The sequence below is a fragment of the Asparagus officinalis genome, chromosome 4, assembly GCF_001876935.1.
Source record: "Asparagus officinalis chromosome 4, Aspof.V1, whole genome shotgun sequence".
In the NCBI taxonomy this organism is placed as follows: Eukaryota; Viridiplantae; Streptophyta; class Magnoliopsida; order Asparagales; family Asparagaceae; genus Asparagus; species Asparagus officinalis.
This window is the reverse complement of record NC_033797.1, coordinates 16,174,734-16,185,422: the sequence shown is the minus strand read 5'-3', so window position 1 is coordinate 16,185,422 and position 10,689 is coordinate 16,174,734.

The following is a 10,689-nucleotide window of genomic DNA, read 5'->3' as shown; positions in this document are numbered from 1 at the left end:
TATATATATATATATATATGTATATAAACATATATACATACATATACATATATATATATATATATATATATATATATATATATATATATATATATTTGAAAGATAAGTAAATTTCCATTATAATCAAACTCAAGTACATAAGATACAAACTTGGCTAGGCATCACTAGGGATCTAAACTTAGGGAAACTATAGAGAGGGGAGAGGACCCTGGCCGTCACCCTCAACTAAAGAAACCAAGTAAGAAACCAGCGTTACCAAAAGCCAACAGTTAAGCAGCACTTTCTAATACAAACATTTACTCCCATCTCACGAATGTTCACTGTTTAATATAACCCCAGTTTGCTAGAATATCAGATTTACCAACTTTCCAATTGCAAGTTCTAAGCAAAATATTGATATCTTCATATATTCTTCTAAACACCATAATCTTGTGTAACTTTCGATCATGGAAGATCCTTCTGTTCCTCTCCTACCAGATATGCCAAACAGTAGCATTCAAAGATAGTCTAGCCAAAATATAAGTGTTATCTTTTATTTTGAACTTTTCTTTGATTTCCAGGGCCTCTGTTTTCAAGTCCTTAGCATCTGTAGAATTTAGCTGCAATTTAAGTTTACACAACTTCCAGATGAAAGATGAAAATTCACATTGGAAGAATAAATGATCCCTTGTCTCCTTCGAGGTATTACAGAGAGCACAAACTTCAATTGTGGTAATTCCAAATTTGAGTAGTCTGTCTCTTGTAGCTAACCTGTTATACAAACTTCTGAGCATGCAACAAGACATTCTAGGATTAGAATAAGGGAACCAAACCACATTGTAAAGTTCAAATATATTATTGGGAGTCCGAACTTGATTCCAAGCTGAAGAAAATGAGAAAACATATAATTAAAAATATATTAGAATAAGGGATTAAGGTTTTTAAAAATATATTATTGGGAGTCCGAACTTGATTCAAATATATTATTGTAAAGTTCAAATATATTAGAATAAGGGATTAAGGTTTTTAAAAATTAATTAAAAATAACAATAATTAAGAAATAAAATAAATAATTATGTAAAAATTATCTACGTATTAAAACGTACAAGTTGTAGTATTACAATCGATAATACGTAATAGTAGAAATAATGCAAGAAATTGCACAATTAAACAAGAATAATTAATAAAACATATAATTACTTATTTTAAAAATCAAATAGTTATGGAATAATTATTTACGCAATAAAACATATCAGTTATACTAATACAATAGTTGTTACGAAATAGTAAAAATAATACAGCAAATTACACAAATAATTCGTAATTAATAATACAACATAATATACGAAATAATACGTAATAGTAACAATAATACATTGTATTATTTAAAATAGTACGTAATAGTATCAATAATACAACAGATTAATTCCAAAAATATTCACCACACGAAATTAATTTATAAATATTAAAATTATTTAAATGAATATAAAATTTACACTTTTAAATTATAGAAATTCCTAGAAAATCGGGAAAAATACAAATATTTTTTTAAAAATAATAATTAAATATTTTAAAATATTAGAAAATTATTTTAACTAGTATCAAAAATTCATGGTTCTTACAAGTGCCATCAATCCTTTGTCAACATAAAAAACTTAATCTTCATTTTAACTATTAAATCTAGACGGAGTTAAACTATTTTTAACATCTCATGAAAGTTAATTAAATTAATTCTTCCTCTTAACCAAGTTTCCTTATCCCCTTGCCATTGCAAAGGAAATAGTTTTTTTTTTCCTCGATTGTATCCGCTTTGATAATTGGAGAAAATATTACATTTAAAAAAGAAAATCCAGCAATGCATAGGGTGGTAGAGAATTATTTGCAAAGCAGTGAATGTGATAGCCTGTGATCATTTAGACAGCCAGCTATAAATGGCTATTATTCGCCTGAAGCATTTATAAGACATCCAGGCCCAGGTAACCTTTTTTAGCTCGTCCGATATAACGCCCAAATTAAGCCAAACTGGGCTTTGTAGGCCCAGTACAAGTACTCAGACTTCTATTGGATAGTCTAGAAAGCATGTGGATCGTATAGCAGATCCCAATGAACTTCATAAATAATTGGCAAGGATTTTTTATTTTATTGAGGGTGAAGAACTTTTTATAGGTCGCGCGGATTAATAGGATTGGTTCATTTAAAGAGCCACATAATTAAGGAAACTTTTTTATATGATATGTAGGGTTGGGCATGCGACGAGTCAACCGGGCCCAGTCCGCCATGGGACACGATCAGACTCGACCCCTCGTGGGCCAGGCCCGACCCGGTCCATGATATATTCGGGTCACGGACCAGGTCGGGTCTAACCCCAGACCCAGGATCAAATAAATAGGTTCGACATTTGTAGCTCGGCCCACACCTGACCCGTCTCGACCTAACCCATGATATATTTTAGTTAGGGGGGTTAGTCACCTAGAACTTTTTAAGTAGAAGTGGGATAATTGGTAAAGTGAGATAATTTTTTGACACTGGGATAATTTAGTGGAATAATGATGGGTAATTCTTAAAGTGGGATAATTTGATAGGATAATTTGGTGGGATAATGATGGATAATATTATGAAGTTGCATAATTTTGTAGGATAATTTGGTGGAGGTAATGGTGGGTATAAATTACTATTGTTAATAATTGTATATTAAAAATAATATAATATTGATAAGCAAAATCTAGTGATAACTATAAAATATAATGCAATAAAGCATCACTATTCATCTCAAATAATAAAATAATTTACAAATAAATAAAAATCTAAATCTCTAGAGTGACTCGACTTCCATCATCCCACATGGCTTCTATCATCCCACATGGTATCTGCCATAGAATTTCTCCAAACTCTTACAGCTGTTCGTTGAGTCTGTAACTCGTCTTCTTTATCGGAGTCATCGTCTGCATCAGCAACATTTCGTGGAGCTTCTAGTGGAGGATCATAAATGTCGAAGTTCAAATCTCATAACATCATAAAGAAAGAAAAATAAGCATTTTTCAGCCATTAACCCTTTGGACCAATCTCATCATGATCGCTGAAACCAAATCAGCAAATAAATGAAATGTACACAGGAATCATCCGTGGTCGCTAAACAGATGATCGACAGATGAACTATAAATATCACAATCAATTTACTGAGCCGATTTAATAATAATAGATATCACCATTAACCATTCAACATCTAATCATCAATGTGATCGCAAAGTTGCTTTCTAACTTATAAAAAAAACATAAATAGCCCGCATATCTTTAGCACTAACTCACCAACACTATATTCTTAACCTAAACCACTGTTTTGAAGAGAAAACTTAGATCAAACAAATAATAATAAAGTAATTTAAACGTCAAAAAGCTATCAATAAAGTAATACATCTTGAAGATAATAATAAAAGATCTAATCATCACAAAAACAAAGTAAAGACAGAAAAATGAACGGATGATTGACTTCATGGCAGAGAAATTTTCTAGGCGGAGAAACTAACCAAGAGGGAGGGAGGCGGCGTTTCACTTTTTTTTCCCAATTGTATTCTTTCCAATGTGTGGGATAATTTGAGAGGGGAGAACTTATGGTTATATATATAGGTAGTATAATTTGTGGGATAATTATGATCAATTATCCCAATTCTAATTCTAGTAGAATTCTACTTGACTAACGCACCAAAAAAATAATACAGTTCTAGTTCTACAAAAGTTTTACTTGACTAACACTATAAAAAAATATCTCATTTTCTAGTTCTATGTGACTAACACCTTAAAAATTTATCCCACAAATTATCCCAATTCTAGTTTTAAGTTCTAGATGACTAACCCCCCCCCTTAGGGGGGATGTTAGTTGGGACAAATAGGGACCAAGTGGGAAAATTGTTCCAATAGAACCATTTTACCCATTTGGGATATTTTGAGTGGGGTAAAGTGGGATAAAGTGGGATAATAAGATAAGTTGAGCCTTTGATTTGACAATACATGTGGGATAATTAATGATGTGTCACCTTATTAAAATATAATTTTATCATTTAATTACTTCTAAATTAACTTATCCAATTGGTTTAGTATATTATTTAGTATATTATTATAATATAGATATTATTTTACTTTATATTAAAATATAATATATTATACTTACAAATTACTATTATTAATTATTATATTATATTATATTAGCATACTGTACTATATATAATAATTAATATAATATAATATTAATATATATAATATAATATTTTAATAAAATAATATTTAATATAATACATTATTTTATTTATACAAAAATATAATATGTTATACAATAATTACTAATTAACATTATATTAGTATGCTACATTATATAATAATTGATATAATATATGAATAATATATATAATATAATACTTTAATAATATATTATTTAATTTAATATATTATAATATAGTATCATAGGATATAATGTACTTTATAAAATATTATAATATTTTACTTTATTCAATGTAATATTTTTTAAATTATTATATTAAAATTAAAATAATATATATATATAACATGATAATTACAATAATATATATTAATAGGTATCATGTTATAGTATAATATATTATATTATTTCAAACTATAGTATTATATTATATTATATCATAATATTTTACTAATATTAGTAATTATTATATTATATTATAATAGTATGTCATATATATAATAACTATAATAATATTTTATAAATTAATTATATAATAATATATTATATAACAATATTACATAATATTATTAATATATGTTATTAAAATATTATATAATATTATAATAAATACGTTATACTATAATTACTAATTAATATTATATAATAATATATTACATAATACTATTAATATATGTTATATTTTATATATCATATCATATATTTATAATATAATTAGCATGTATTAGTTAAGTAATACAAAAATATTTTAAAATTATCCCAATTGCTTTCAAAGTGGAACAACATTGTTCTAATATGGAGGATGGGGTAAATTTTTACTATTGGGATAAAATTTTTGTATATGAGTGGGGTAATTTTACCCCAAGTGGTATAATTGTCTCATTAGTGTTCCAAAAAATCAATAACACAAAAAGGTATTATCCTTATTCCATTGTCCCAATGAATAACACTATGAAATAGAATCCCTAAAATTATCCCATTATCTCCCAAAATGTCCCAACCAATAACCCCCCCTTAGGCTAGTTGTTCATTTAGCGCTCTAGGTCTGTAGCTGGCTGCCAATTAAGCCAAAAGACCATAGGTATTTGGCTCGTTGGTCTTTTTGGCCCATTAAAAAACAAAATAACAATCTTTTAAGCTCGCTGCTATCTACTTAGAATGATTAAAAAGTTTAATACAAGTTTAAAAATAAGGTAATACAAATTTAAGTTGCTAAAAATAAATTAAAAATAATTTTAGAATTATAACTACAAGTTTAATATAATTAAAAAGGAAAAAAAGGTTGGACGAAAAACCCCATGGGTCAGCCCACGACCCACGGGCCGTGGGTTCGGTCAGACTCAGCCCACACCTAGGCATGTCGTGGGCGGGCTGGATCCAGTCCCAGACCCAGGATCAGAGAATTAGGCCCGTGGGTCAGCCCACGACCCATGGGCCGTGGGTTGGGTCAGACTCAGCCCACACCTAGGCATGTCGTGGGCCGGGCTGGATCCAATCCCAGACCCGGGATCAGATAATTAGGCTCGGCCTACTCTGACCCAGATGAGCTCGGATCAGGCTTGGCCTGGCCTTTAACCCAGTGGGCTGGCTCACTGGCCTAAACCAGCCTGCCCCACACCCACCCCTAATGATATGTATAATAAATATTATTCATGGGGTCCACTAAGCGGGATGATGTGATTGGTGAATTGTAGGTATTCTCTACAACCAATAATGTAAAGGATATCTACCCATAATTTTGTTGAGATTGCTAAAATATTACTAACATTTGTTGAGATCTGTTCATGCCAAAATTTACCCCCATTGTAGCTAATCTGTTCTAGCATAACAGTTTAAGCTCAAGTATGAAAATGTCATTATTTAACTTCTTAAAATTTTAACTAATTTACAGGGAAGGTTTGGATGAGGGTAATCTTGCCTCGATGTCGCTGAAAATCCCCAAGCAAACGTTCGTGCAAGATCCCTCCTTGCAGCAAACCGCTATCCCCTGTCTTCTCTAAAAAAATGGCATAGGGAACACTCCCCTGTTTCCTCTTCTTCAATGTCAGAAACAATTCAAAAGTTGCAGGAATGTTTTGGGAGGAGGAAGAGAGGCTTTGTAGAGAGTTTGGAAAATTGGTAAAGAGGTTTGGGAGGTGAGCTCTTTGACAAAGATCCCCTTAGAGAGAAAAGGGTTTAATGTTTCTGTAAGAGAGAACTTCGGACCAGATTTCTTCTTATTTTCTTTGTTTTTGAGAGATAAAAATGGGAGAGAAATCATGCATTTATTTTTGGATTTTGACAGTACACATCATATATATTTTATGCTAGTGAGGAGTGTTGACAACCAACACCAGCTCATGCCTAAACCATGATGAAACATCTTACAGGTTTTAAGGAGAGCACTATAAGGTATTTACTAGGATTAAGGAAAGTAATTCTCTTTTAATGTAGTGTCATACACTACATTCCACATATACAAATCCTATACATAGTTGACCTGCACAAGCTACATGAAATTCCGTCACAGTAAAATACATGTTTTAGTGCTCAGTATATTAGCCGTAACTTTCTCATCTGACATCGGAATAAGGTGATTTAAGACTTGTTAGAAATTTGTTGAAGAGACCTACAATTTTGATCTTTTGAGCATTTCTAGATTCGAACTGCATTAGTGTGTAAAACATATAAACTTTTAATTAGTCATTTTACCAGATTTCTTCTTCATGTATGATTTGTGCATTTGCACTCGTATATTCATATATATATACATTGAATTGATTTCAAATCAATTCCTAGCATACTAAAACATCAAAATATTACTTATCGCAATCCAACATATTTATTATTATTTATCACACTCATATAAAAATTTTCGGGGTCTTACAGCCCTCGCTGATGAAGAAGAAGAAGAGTAAGGTCTGGGCCTCGAAGAGGTCATTAGGGCTCTCGGCCATGGTGGATCCTTGCATTTCATGCACCACCTTCAACATCTTGGCCTCAATATATAAAAGACTCGATAAGGAGGTAGAGAGGATGAAGAGAGATATGAGTATTTATTATTTCTTTATTTATGTGAAGATTTTGATTTGTTTTTTTTTTGTTTTTTTGTGGGTGTGGTTTATAGGACTAGAGTTGCAATTAGAGCCAATATATGGCTTATTGGTTTAGTAGGAACCGGAGTATTATTGATCTATTGCTCGATGATCGATCCTCGATCATTTGCCTTCAGGTTTGGATCAATTTCATCTGACCTATGTAGTGATTTTAAGATCTAATATTGTGTTTGTGAAAAAAATTTGATCTTTGGTTTAAATGCAGGGGGTGTGGTAGGGAAATGAGGAATTGGTAGATATGTATGAGAAAAGGCTTAGAGACGCATGGTATAGTTTCAAGCTTGACTGAACGAACAATCGAGGCGATGATATGTTGTTTTATGAGGATTATCATCGTTTACTTTGTTATTTTTAATATTTTTATTATTTTTATACACTTTTATTTTTATTGGAGGTTCTCATTCATTTTTTTTCTTAATGGGCGCTAATGTCAGAGAGACTTACATGATTTGAGGAACTGAATGTAAAAATATGAGTCGATATTTGCCGATTGAGGTCGATGCTGGGCTCAAAGGATTTGAGATTTAGGTTTAGGGTTTGGGTAGATGATAGGATTGGTAAATTGCATTTTGTTTATGTTTATTTCTCCGCGTGGTTCTCTTTTATGAATGAGGATGTCTGTTATATTTTGATGCAAGAGGATTTGATGCATTCCCATCCATTCTTACAAAATATTCTTTGAACGGGTCTTCATAAATTTGTTGAACCAATTTTGATGCTCTGGCCTGGTAGTAAGCTGAGAGAAAAAGCTCTGAATAATGCCATGGAGCATATACACTATGAAGATAACAACTCTAGGTACATTTCTGCTAATGTTCTGGCCAAGGTAAGCATAAAAAAAGCCCCCCTGATGGACTTTTCATTTAGTAGGTTATTTTGGTTCATTACTGACTGATAGAATGTATGAGATTATCTTTTATCGCATGATAAAATCATTCATTTGATTTGTTAAATCATAAAGAACTTAGAGGATCTGTGAAATGTTTTTTTTAACTTAAGTTTTCATTTGATTTGGATGTTTATGCCCTCAGAATACAGGTTATATGGTTCTTGCTAGTAAAAGAGCCCATGTAGAGCACAAGCAACAATGGGCAAAATCTCATACATTTTAGGGTCCTACAAGATGAGGTTACGCTAAAAAGGTTGTACCTGGTAATATGAAAGCCTGATAGGTTCATTAGTTCAGTTGCAATATTATTAATAAAAAACTCATACATGTTTATTATGCAAAGGTATCTCAATTGTTAGTTTGCATGTAAGATTTTCTTTACAAGTATGTGTTATATGTGTCTTGGCATTGGTAAGATGTTTTTATATGGAGAGGAATTTTTGTATCCTTTACATTGTCGAATCCTTTGGGTTATCTGTTACACCATTCCTTCTTTCTATAGTTTTTTTTACGTATTACAACAAACATTTGAAGAAGTTTAGATATGGCTCTTTGATTCCTCTCTGCCATCATGAACATCTACATATTGTAGAATGATTTTATGTCAAAGACCGCAAATGAATAAACAAAATTTTTTTAGGAACCGTGATTTGCATGGGTATAAATACTAGTATACTTAAAAGAAAAACATTTTTATGGTATGTTGTTTTGTTACAGATATAGCAGAAAATAATATGTTCCTAATGAAATCCTGCTGTTCTCCTTTATCTTCACTCTATCATTTTAAAGTCTCTATTTCTACTATAAAGTTATTCTATGTCTTTGGCTTCGCATCCTTGCACCACCTTAATGATAAGGAATAGGGATGTTATTGATGTTGGATTCTCAATGTGGTTAAACAAAAAATTGATATAAATCCTGTAGGCGTCAAAAAATGCTAATATATATCCCAAACATAGAGAAAATCACTCAAAGGGATCTCATATTGAAAATCAAGGCAGGAATGAACTGTCTCGCCAGCGAGACAGGCTTTGCTGTCTCGCCAGCGAGACAAGCTTTGCTGTCTCGCCAGCGAGACAGTATATGTTGTCTCGCCAGCGAGACAGTATTTGCTGTCTCGCCAGCGAGACAGTATTGGCTGTCTCGCCAGCGAGACAGACTCGGTTACTGTTTCCGAGATAGTATTTACTGTCTCGCGGGCCGAGACAGCAAACACTGTCTCGCCCAGCGAGACAGTAAACACTGTCTCGCCAGTCTAACTTCATCGTTTGTTGAGTTTTTTCAGTTATGAACTCCAGAGGCTATAAATACCCCCCTAGGGTCATTTCTGACGAGGATCGAGCATATTTTCGAGCATTCCAGAGTAGAGAGAGCAGATTTGAGTTTTCATACAATGCCTTGAAATTAAGCTTTGACTTGATTTTAAGAAGAACGACTATCTTACTTCTATAAGATATCGTTTCAAGTTCTCACTTCGATAAACGAAGTCAGAATCAGTAAACCCCCTCTTCACGATCTGTGATTCGGCGGTCCACGAACCAAAGCGTTCCCGGTACAGGCAAAGTACCACGAAAACAAAGATCGATAGACGATTTTTGTGTTTGTTTCTCAAAAGTTGTAATTTTTGCTTTGTTGTGTAAAAGATATCTTATAAAAAGACTATTTCTTCGAATTTATTGTAATCGCTTGAAAATATAATGAATTCCTCAACAGAACCGACTTTTGACTCAAACAAGCTGGCGACCACAGTGGGAGCCAGCGGCCTCGCTGCCGAGGCCGCGGTGTCGCAACCGATCAAGATCGTCGTCAACGAAGAGATCGAATACGAATTCGATCAAGCGAAATTTGAGGAGTACTTGTCATCCTCATCATCAAAACTGTCCCCACTCCGCAAGTATAGGAAAGTTTCATCTCCCAGAAAAAAGCTCAAGTCTGCAGTGTTAATGAAGACCGCAGGTGAAAGTTCTTGTCCGGATGTTGCTAGAGAATCTACTTGCAACATCTCTGCTCCAAATGACTCCACACCAGTTACGAAGTCGTTGATCGATAGCTTACCGGTGCTGACGAAAAGAGCTCGTCAGAGACAGCGCCAGCGCCGTGCTCGACAATTGGCTAAGGCCATGCAACAAACCGACGGGGTCCATTACTATGCGGACCTAGAGTCGAGGAGACAGAAAATGACTCAGTTGCCTCAACGGCAAGATAATCATATTTCTGCACAACTTACGACGGAGGAGTAGACTCTCGTCAAAAGGGCACGTTCAACCCTTAAGGAACGGATACAAAGGCGTAAAATGAAGGCCGCCCGTGCTCGTGCTCTTCGTTAACAAGCCCAAGGAACCAAGAAGGAGACGGTGTCTGAAAAGCCACCGAAGAACCGTAGAGTTTGGATGCCGAAGACGCCACAAGCATCTGTTCCGGACCCGTCAACTACATCAGCAGTGAAACCCTGGGTTAGCCCAGATTTGTCCAAGTTCAAGATAACAATGGCAGATCGCCTTGGTCCTTCAGTTGAT